Source organism: Passer domesticus, chromosome 9, assembly GCF_036417665.1.
Source record: "Passer domesticus isolate bPasDom1 chromosome 9, bPasDom1.hap1, whole genome shotgun sequence".
NCBI lineage: Eukaryota > Metazoa > Chordata > Aves > Passeriformes > Passeridae > Passer > Passer domesticus.
This window is the reverse complement of record NC_087482.1, coordinates 41,625,117-41,636,220: the sequence shown is the minus strand read 5'-3', so window position 1 is coordinate 41,636,220 and position 11,104 is coordinate 41,625,117. Positions and strand designations below refer to the sequence as shown.

The 11,104-nt window shown below is 43.5% G+C and overlaps 1 long non-coding RNA gene across 1 annotated transcript; it reads left to right on the top strand.

Moving 5' to 3' along the window:
• Nucleotides 1-3,867, top strand: LOC135307393 (uncharacterized). Its single transcript, XR_010368111.1, has 3 exons — nucleotides 1-134; nucleotides 3,405-3,541; nucleotides 3,628-3,867. It is a non-coding gene; the product is annotated as an uncharacterized LOC135307393 (long non-coding RNA).
• Nucleotides 3,868-11,104: the final 7,237 nt, after the last annotated feature.

Here is an 11,104-nt window from a genome sequence, read left to right as displayed (position 1 = left end):
AGAGCTCGCTGCTGAACTTTGGTCCCCAGAAGGTGGGAGCTTCCCTCCTTGGAAGGAGCCCTTCCAAAAGCTGCCTCTGAGTTGCTAAGAAACAGCTTGTCACCGTGGCACGGGCTGTAGGCAGTTCTGTACAGGTAATTAGAAGTCAGTCCTGCTTTATTATTAACTATTTGTTGACTTTTTTTTTCCTTTTAAATAATTTTCCTCCCCGTCCCCAGAGCGTTCAGCACTCCTGGTACATCTGCATCAATTATGCATGGTCTGTGTGATTTTTCTTCCTGTGGAAACTTGGCTGCAGAGGCTTTTTGTGGTGCTCTAGCCATGACCTAACCCTCCTTTGCTGAATAATTCCTACCGAGACAACACAGTTTCCCTGCTGTGTTTTCCACGCTGCTGTGTCTCAGCAAGGCAAATAAATCAGGCTGTCTCCCACCACCAGGCAGCCTTGTTTGCTCAATTTTGCTGTTCCATTTCTTGCTTTATTGAATAAGCATGTATTTATGTACCTTGTGTCCTTTCTCTGCCTGCCCATTTTTTATTGAACTCCTCTATCGGCCGCACGGGTTGGATTTTCCTGACAGAGTTTTGGATCTTAAAACGCTATTTCTTCAGACCAGCTGTCACTTCTGTCCTAACCTTGTCCCACGAGGTCTCTGTGCACTGCTTACGTGTCTGGCTCTGCCTGCCCCTTCACCTTCTCCTCACTCTTTTACTTTTAATACCTTGTACATGAAATCTGGTTGGGATTTCCCCCCCTTCTCTTTAATTAGGGCCACTCTGTTATTTTTGGCACTCTCCAAAACCAGCACCCCTACAACAAGAACCCCTCCCCTGCCTTTATTTCTCCATGACTCCTCTTTGTGCAGGTAGAGCACCAAGCTTGTGTCTCTCAGGGATCAGCAGGGAGATGCTGCTGCACCAGCCCCAGCCTTAAATCTCTTTCCCAGCCATGGAAGCAGTCTCCAGGCAGACTGAGGGGTTTGTTTTAGCTCACCTCAGCCTGCTCTGGAGCCCTGGTGTGTGGCTCTGGGGCAGCTCAGGTGGCTCTGAGGGAGCCTCAAGCTGCCCTTGGCTGCAGCCAATGCCCAGGGGCAGCTGGGGAGAGATGTGGGAGAGCAACCCCACAGTGGGGATGTGCTCCCACCCCTCGCTCTGTCATCCCCCTCCTGAGGCTTTAGGACTGGAGAGGGAGGATTTCATGCTGAATCACCCTTTTGGGAATGAAAAAAAATCCTCCACTCAGCAGGATTTCCTTCCACCCCAAATCCCCATTTCTCTCTGGAGAGCCCTATGGAGCTTTGGGGATGTGGGGGAACACAAAAACCTTTTCCCTAATGGCTCATATTGCTGCTTAGTGACCACCTGCCAAATCCAATGCTGGGAGATGCTGAGATCCGTGGGGTGGGAGTCGGTGCCTAATGAAGGCACGTCAGGCTGGGAATGAGGTTTTTATACCCTGCACAGAGAACTCCAGGATGTTATTTATAGCTGCTCACTTGCACCACAAGCACCTGTAGAGACTTTATTCTCCAGCCCCTCAGTGGAATCACAGATGACAGAAAGAGCTGAAGATGTAATGACCCTTGAAGTAGGAGAAATTATTTACCAAACCGTAGATAAGACGACAGATCTCTCCTGCACTGTGTTTAGGGCATCCAATCTATTGCAGATGTTACCATAGTCATGCTGTTTAATTTAAAATTGCCCTGCCTTCCTTGTGTCTCAAATTCTTTTCTTGGGAAACTAAATCCTTTCATAACCTAAATGCAGCAGAGGAGATGAAAGCGGCTGGTCTGGGGATGTATATGGCCATTCCAAGGGAGCTCTGTGTAATTGTTTTTTAAATGGACATGCTTGCTCTATTTTTTTCTGGCTTGGTTCATCCTGGTTTTGTTGTTTGTGATATGTCTTCTGACATATGCTCCTTGTCTAGCAATGAAAAGCTACCAAGATTAGAAACCTTGGTTAATTTGTAACTGGCATAGGAAGAGCTCTTCTCATTTTACTGACTGCGACCTCCATAGCAGGTATAATGCAGGGATTAAAAAGGAACGGTTACTATTGGTTTGCTGGAATAATTTTCTTTGTGCATGGGTCAAAAGAATAAGGATTAACAAAATTATTAGTATTGGAGACAATAGCCCAATCTGCCTTTAGCTTTTAAAATCCCTTAACAGGGCAGGTGACTCTGAAATAGAAGACTTGCCACTCTCTTGAAATGAACATGGCCCCTACTGCCAAAAAACTTGTTCACTTCAGACCAGTTCCTCACTACCAAATACCCAATAGGTCTTTCTCCACTGGAATCAGACAGGATCCCAGCTTCATCTTCATTTGAGGGAGTCTGACTTCAATATGCAAGACATAATAAGGTTGGTCCTTATTTTCCATGTGTGCTTTCAGCTGCAGTGCCAAGCAGCAGTTGTGTAAATCTCTCCAGTATGAGCTTTACTAATCATTTATCAACCATGTGCAAGCACTTATTTTAGTTTCCCCCCTACTGAGACAAGGTTTTGGGAGCACTCAATGGATGTCCAGCACATGCAGGTGGAGATGACCCTGGGGATTAATCTCACCCATGGCTTTATCAGTGAGACCCATGGACAAGAGAGGCCTTGCACCCACAGCTCCTGGATTGTTCTTCCTGGTGGTGCTGCAATCAAAGCTGTCAAGGAAAATGATCTACAGGCAGCAGCTTGATTATATTTGTCCTGAGATGCTTCTGCACTAAAGGATTTTCAAGTTTTAATCAGTCTGCATTAACTGTGGTGCTCTTGTAGTTGATCATGGAAAGAAAGCAACTGTTGATTGCACTAAAAGCATTAAGTGACCTCTGCTAATTAAAAGATAATGTCAGTGCAACTGAGTGGAGTGCCTGGGTCTTTAGCCTTTTAGATAGACACTAAATGAAAATCAAAGAGTTTGGAGGAAATATTGTGGTAAAGTTAAGAGACTTGTTTGTGGATATAGCAGGTCATGTTTCATAAAAGTTATTTAATCCATTAATGATACCTAATATGCCATAGAACCAGCAATCTGCTGAAAAAGAACAAGCTCCTTCCCCAGTTGTGGGATGTCTTTACTTTGCCTTAACTGCAGCATTTTGCTTGGGAAGTCTATAATAGGGTGAATCCAGTGTGTCCCTCTGTTGTCCATAAATAAACCAAATTCTTTTTCTCACTAATACAGGCCACCTTTTAAGTGACCCAGACATTCAGTGTTAAGTTCTGTGCTCAGTAATAGTGTAGTCAGTGTCTACAAATGCAGCCTTGCCTTTTTTTTCATTAATCTCAGTGTCTGGGAGGGAAAACAAAACAGGTGGAATAACAATGTACGAGCACATCCCTTGTTCCTGGGAGACAATGGCTGGTAAATATTACCTTCTGCTTTCTGTGTTTATATAGATGCAGAATGGAAGCCCTTTGGCCAGAGAAGCAGTGGCACAAATTCTCTATGAAATCACATGGAGATGCTGTTGTGGCCAGAGAGCTCCTGGAGGAGATGCCAAAGCAGTTGGTGAAAGTGTGGGATAATTTTTCAGGTTTGTGCCTCACTCTGACTCCTTCCTCTGTGGGAAGAAACAGAAAGAAGGAAAGTTAAATTTATATATTTTTTTCCATGTGGAAGAAGTTAAACCCCAGATGGGAGCAGAGAAGGGTTCAAGCTGTGGTCTTGAGAATGAGGTTGACTCCGTGCATAAAGCAGGGGCTCACGGGGAGGAGCGGGGAGGCGTCTGCATCTCTTCAGATGAAAAGCAATGTTCTGGAAGCTGAAGGTAATCTCTTCCCAGGCGTTTGTAACCGAGCTTCACAGCTGCCAGCCTGCATCTGATCACTTGCAGCAGCCCTGGCCGGGGAGGCTGCAGGGTGAGGAGCAGCACAGCCCTGGCTGTGAGCTGAGCTCTGCCAGACTGTACCCAGAGCATCTTCCCAGGCAGAACGTGCCCGATTCGCCACCATCCCAAAAGCTACAGGGTGAGCTGGGCTCAGCCTCAGCTCCGGGGCATCAAGGTTAGAGGGGAATTTTCAGGCAGGGAATACTGATTTTTCTCCGTGCCAGACACCCACCTCACAAAACATGTTGTTCATCTGAAGGGAAATGTAAATGTAAGTCTTTGACACAAGTACCTCCTTTAAAGAAGCCTTCCTCCATCCCCCACCCCCAATGGCAATAGAAAGTTACATTTACTTATGTGAAAACTGAAAAAAATTTAACTTTGAAAACTTCCAACTTTGAAAAAATGCCCTTTCTGTTTGCCCTTTGCACTGAACTTTGTGGAATCCACCCTTTGTTGTACTGAGGTCTCAGCAGTGCCTGATGCCTCATTTCTCTCTTTTCTGTTTTACAATTAACCATTATTTTCAGTGTTTTTTTAAGAGCAATATGTACACCTGAAGATATTTTAAAGAAACTCTTTTAAAAGGTTATAAAAAATAAAACAAATACTTGGCACCGAGATTCTTGGAGTGCATGATGAATATTTTAACAGTAAAAAAATCTAGCCAGAGAGAAATGAAAGGATTTAGTGCTCTAAATAAAACTCTTCGTGGGTTTTAATGTGCAAAAATGGACAACAATGGCTTTAAAGCCTCTCCACAAATACGTACATCTCTGCCCTGGTATACTCTGTGTATATGATATCCCTAGCCAGTAATGGTCTGTTATGTCTTTTTAGGTGCTGAGGGAAGGCATTACACCAGTTTTCTCCTCTAGGACTTTGCATAATAACCTTTGGGCTTTGAGCAGGGAGTTTGGACCCTTCGGGGGAGAGTTGTGGATGTAAAGCTCAGGTTTTGTATCCTGTGATGAAAGTGGAAACCAGAGAGAGGGGAGGGATATTTGGGAGGTGATCAATCCCCACAGAGGGCTCAGCCTGCACAACCTGGGGAAAGCTCTGTGCTCACATAATTCTGATTGTCTTGTGACTGCAGGGAGGTTTCAGCCCAACATGAGACAAGGATTGGTTGTGTCTCTGCTTAATGTTTCCATTTCTTTCCCTCCCTCACACACATCCCCACACAGCTGGAAAAGAGAAGCTTTCTGTGATATCAGCTGTGACAGAGGCGGAGCATTACTTGAGTTTTTATTTGTGTAATTGATCAATTCACTGGCTAAAAAAAGCCTTTATTATTTTTTTTTAATTAACCAAATGTATTGGTGTCCATGAAACAGGTATTTCTGTAATTATTTCTTTAAAATAATATCTTTGGCCTGAGCAGGAGCCCTTCAGTCCTGCTGTAAGGTTGCCTTTCTGCAAACCCTCCTGCTAATCGAATCTTATGTATTTTCTTCCTTGCTGTTACATAAACTCCTATTGCTAAATGTAGTGAATGCAATTGCTAAAGTGATGGTGCCAGTATAAATTATTAAAATTACATGGAGTAATAAAAATGTGTTGTGTATAAAAAGAGAATGAGGCAGTAGGACTCAAGCTTTCAAGTTACTTCAGAAAATTCTCTATATCTATAATCTGGACAAGTGGTACAGTAACTGCAGTTGGAGTTTGTCTTTACATTTTTATTAAAGCAGAATGTTTGGATGTCATACTTTTCAGGCTTCCAGCTTTCCTTGAAGGAAATGAGATGGTGTGAAGAAAAGAGGTCTGCTCTCAGCTTTTTGATAATTTTTGGAAGCATCTTGGGTAGGAGCATTAAAAACATAATGTCCAAAATCATAAGTTCCTTCTGAAAATCTGTGTGGTTTGTTTGTAACAAGAAACATTGATAAAATTTGATTGTGTTAAGATCATTTTGTATCAAATACATAAATTCATTAATTTAGTACAAAATGTCTGTTTTCTTGTTATCAAAACAGAGAGGTTCTTCAGAAACTTGAGGAACCCATTCTCCCCTTCCTTATAAATTAATAAAAATAATTCTTCTGAGATTTTCTTTCTTGCAGCAGGCACTCAGAGAATGGACATGGAAAGTGCCAAGGAAAGTAGGAAAGAGACACTAAACAGCACAGATGCAAGGTTAGTGTTATACTAAAAAAAGGAGTTCAGTGCATAATCTCAGCCCTTGATGGAGAAGATATAGTGAAATGTTGACTTTAATTGCCATGGGACATAGATTAGCAGATGGTCCCATGGATAGGCTGCTCTCCATGTCTATAAATAGCATAAGTTAATTTATGCAAGATCTTCCTTAGCTTTTACAGCTATCTCCCAATGTGTCAATATCTCATTGGCAAGGAAGCATCCAGCCCTGGAGCTGGAATGGAGGTCCAGTTTCCAGCCCTGCTATCCTGTGGTTATGTTACAGCAAAACCCCACCTGACCAAGTAACTCCTGATTGAACAGACAGGCTGTGACAGCCTGATCTGAGCACACCTTCATTTCAGAAATAACTATCAGGTATCTGCAAGTCAGCTGGAATAATGGCTGCGAGCACTGGGGGAGGCAGCAGCTCAGGGAGCTTCTCCTGCTTCCTCTTAGGCTGCTGATGGTGCTTTGCTTTGCACATCTCACCCCCCTTCAGCTTCCACCTCCCACTGCTGGGTGAATTCCTTTGCTTGAGGTGTCTCTGCCACAGTCACAGGTAAGTGGTAAAAAGGTTTTGGGACCTGCCCTGCCTGTGTGCAGCCAGCATCCTTCAGCCTGGCCCCTCTCTATCAAGTTTGGTAAGTGGTAAAAAGGTTTTGGGGCCTGCCCTGCCTGTGTGCAGCCAGCATCCTTCAGCCTGGCCCCTCTCTATCAAGTTTGGCCTCCCTGACCTGCACACCCCTGGTGCTACAGCTGCCTCTCAGCTCCTTATCACTGGAGATCTTTTCCCTCCTTACTGGGCTTTCCCAGCCTCCCACTCTGTGTCTCTCTCTGCCCAGTTTCTGTCATGGAAACCTCTCTTTTTGGTTCACAGCTTTGGCTTCTCTGTCATTCATGCAGCATCATGTTTGGAGCTGTCATGGAGTGATTTGGTACCAGACTCTCATGGATATTTCTGTTCTGGGCCTGTCGAGCCATTTGTGCCTTGTCCAAAGAACTCCTGGAATCCCCCACTTTTGGGCTCTTCATCCATCATTGTGCAAATGTCAGCATTACAAATCAGGGTCCCAGCAACCTTTTTGTCCAGTTCTCCCTTGCTACTCAAATGAATGAAAGAGGTACCAGTAAATACAAAATAAGCAAAGAATTTTCTAAGGCACCTAAGTACAGGCAGTATTTTAAGCCCTTTAAGCACTTTCCCAACAGTGTCATGGTATCTCTAAACCCCACAGAAGGGCTGAGCCATCCCCCTTCACCACCTGGACAGGTAAATGAAAATGTAACAGAGGACCTGCAGTGACTGACTTGGTGCCATTTTGAGCCTGATATCCACCAAAATCAGCACCAGAAATTTGTATTGATAGATCAAGGTCCACAACCTGCTCCATGATAAATCTGAACACCCTTTGGTTCAGTAGGGATATTCTGGATTTACCTACATGTAATTTAGAGCAGATTTTGGACCCTGCCCACGAGCATTATGCCTTTCCCTACAGGAAGGAAGATTGATTCTGACCTTACTTAAACTAAGCAGCTTTAATCATTTGGTATAGAAACACCAAGACTGGGCTGGGGGCTGGGGACACAGACATGGGAATCCTATAATCTTTGGTTAAGTTGTAATGAAATTGTCCAGGATGAGAAGGAAACAGATGGATTCTGATTAATTTCTCACAAGTGTAGACCTCAGCATCCGATGCAACATATGTGGTGAGCAAATGTCACTCATGCCTCCAAAGTGCAGAAAAAATCACTATTGTCAGGATATATTCATTGGCATATTGGCTGCTGAACTCCCAAGGGTGCAAGGATGCTGTGCATTACATTTAGTCCTGAATTAAATATTCAGAGGCAGAGATACCTAACCCTTTCCTGTATGCCTCACTGGTTATCACAGTTGAGCTTAATGAATTGAAAGAGGGAGGGGAAGGGAGATTTCCCCCCTTCTTTGTAAATCATTATTTACTGTGGAAGGAATATCAAGATGAGTTGGTATTTCTGCTTTAGAGTGTTCAGCTGACTACCAATGGAGCCTGAGTTAGGGAAAATAATGCAGCTTTGAGCTGTAAATGAGCAACTACATGACTTTCATCTGGTATTGATAGAAATCAGAGCCCAGCTCTGTGTTTGTGGAGTTGTTCTGGGTGTTGTCACTTCTATAATCTATTCCATGTAATTGCATATTTAAAGAAAATGTAGTTCATTTATTGATTGCCACTATATTGTTTCAGGCAGGTAAGATAAGAGGCCAGGGCTGCTTTCTCTTGTCTCCGCGTAGTCTTAGGGAGTGGAAGGAGCAATGCATGTGAGTAAAGCGAGGCCCCATCTGTGCTGAGGAAAGAGATTCATTACAGCTGACTTGTCCTGTCAGAATTACTGCCCCAGACTGTTTCTGGGAAAAGGATGTCACTAAGATATCTGTTAGAGTATTTCAACCACAAACTTGAGAAACGAATATTGAGCACTGGGGCTCCTCTGTGGCTCAGGCTCTGCCCTTGGCTGCAGCTCCCCTCTTCCAGTCACTCCCTCTGCAAAATCCAGCAACGTGTCTGACTGCGTCTTCTCTTACAAAAATTAATTCCTCATTAGAAAAATGAGGGAAAATGCATATTTTGCTCTCTAACTCACTGTAGGTTGAAATTTCATGTCTGTCTTGCGCATTTACCTCTCCACCTTTGGCAAACACTGCTCTACCGACATTATGAGCTGGTTTGTTTGACTTAATGATCTCCTATTTAACAAGTGAGTGTGCATCTTTTTTGGAGGAGGAGCTGAATAATCTCAAAAAGAGCTTTATTTCTGATTGAGGAAGATGTGGCTGATGAGGCTGGGAAATCCTGAGACAGCCACAGGAGCTGCTGTCATGCACTGGTTGAAATTGGCCCTTCTCATGCAACCTTTTGTTTTTTCCTGAATGGAAGATGAAGCAATTCTCAGTAATAGTTGGAACTACACTAAACAGTCCCCATCTGCTGAGTCAGAACTTTCATTTTGAGACCCCTAATTTTGGAAAACTTGACCTGAGGTTCTTGTTTCCCTTTCTCACTGTTCAAAGTTGTGACCTGTGCTGGACTCAGGGCCCCTCTGGCCTTGTGGAGCACAGCAGTGTCTGGTTTGACTCCACTGCTCATTAGAGACAGCTCATAGTCTCTATGCTTAAACCTTTAAAAATTCTAATGAGACAGACTCTGATTCCTCAGGAAGCTGATATGAAATTCACTGTTGGTTTTGCTAAAATTCCTGAATTTTTTTTTTTTTTCTTTTCTGGGTTGTTTCCAAGATTTTTTTCCTGTCACTGCCTTAATTATGTACCAAAAGGAGGTAACAATTTGTGCATCTGCAAAGCTTGTGAACACAGTGCTCTTCTTTGTCAGATGGAAACTCTAGTTTTCTCTTTTTCTGTTTTTTTTAACACGGTGCCTGACAATGCATCACTTACAGTTCCCTCCTTTAAGCTGGAGTCACTGCAATGAGTCTAAGTTTGATAATTGCTTATTGCATCCAGACTGCACAAGGCAAAATCACTTAAATCCTCCAAAGTCACTGAACAAGACTAAACTGTCTCATTTTTCCTTGTTTTGTACATGGCACTGGAATTCCTTATAAATGTTACAGACTGCTTTGCTGTCCTGGAGACCAGGAGCTGTGCTGGGACTCCTTGGCCCATTAAAGTGACATTGCAAAGCTACATCAGGACTTCTTGACCCAGCTGGTGTTGTGTGAAAACCTCAGAGTCTCATGATGCCACCCCAGCTAAATAAATGGTTTGCTGGACAAACCTCCCCACTGCTTTGCTTGGCAGAGGTTTTTGTGGGTAACCAGGCAAGCCTGAAGCCATGGGGAGAGGTGAAGGAGCCAAGGAGAGTGGTGGGAGATGGATTTGTAGGGCAGAAAAAATGGTGGGTGCAGAGATTTCTGTCAATTAATTGCAAAGCTACAGAGAAAAGGAGTATAGAACCAACACAGTATTAGCTTGTGACCAAATATATTTCCCTAAATAGGATAAGTGAGAATCTACTCACTCAAGTGAAGCCATTTTTCAAGGAGCAGAGATGAGGAAGGGACCTGAGTGCACGTTGCCTTTGTCTCTCCAGCTGAGGCATCACACATGAAAGTCCCAATTGCTGCTTCCTGTGTACAGCAAAGCAGTAGAGATATAAAATTGGGGCATAATGATGAATGAAACTGTGGGATGTGTCCTGATTATCCCAGGTTTCTAATGTATAATTGAATTATTTTCTTAAGTGTATTTCAAGCCCTTTGATTTCTGGCCTCTGTTTTTAATTACTCAGCCCCCTCTTGCCCTTGTGCATTATTATGCTGCTCATTAGCATTCAGTGAGACTACAGAAGTTTGACTTCTGAATAAAGTAGCGTACAAAAGAGAAGGGATGCTTTTTATCTTACCACTTAATAATTTAAGTGGAACCCTTTTCTTTAATCAATGTTTAATAGTACAATAGTTGTTTGTTTAAACTGTGCTTTGCCTAATTTTGCAAACAAAAAAGAGAGGCAGGATAAACATGTTTAGAAATAATAAGCTTTGTAACCATTTTAATCTTCAGAAGACTTAAAATATCTCCAGCACTTCTAATGTCAGTTCATCTCAACAAGGCAGGAACGTGGGCCCTGAATGTCTCTGTATCATTTATGCAGTGCTAAGAAGCATCAGCCTATTTTTTTTTTTTTTATTTGAGGGAAGCAGAAAACCTTGCTAATTGCAAAACTGAAAGCTACTCAGCAGCGTTAATATTGTTGGCATGGCCGCCAGCTGTGATGATTAGGATGTGTGACAGAGGGAGAGATAATTTGATCACAGGCCTGGGGACCAGGAGCTCCTGTGTCCTGCTCCTTCCCCGTGCACCTGCAAAGGCAAGGAAAACACAGGGGGAGATTCGGTGCAGCCCCAGAGTGCCCAGGCTTTGCAGGGCACAGGGGATGCCAGAATGGTGGGTGGAACTCCAGGGTGAGGAGGGCATGGGAGCATTGACATGCCAGAGGAAATATCTGTCTGGGGGGTAGTCATTTATTACTAATTGGGTGGTAATTAATAATTAGGTGAGGAGGCTCTGCATGTATGGAGCTTGTTCTCACCAGCAAAACGTGGCTTTGGGTGGGGTCA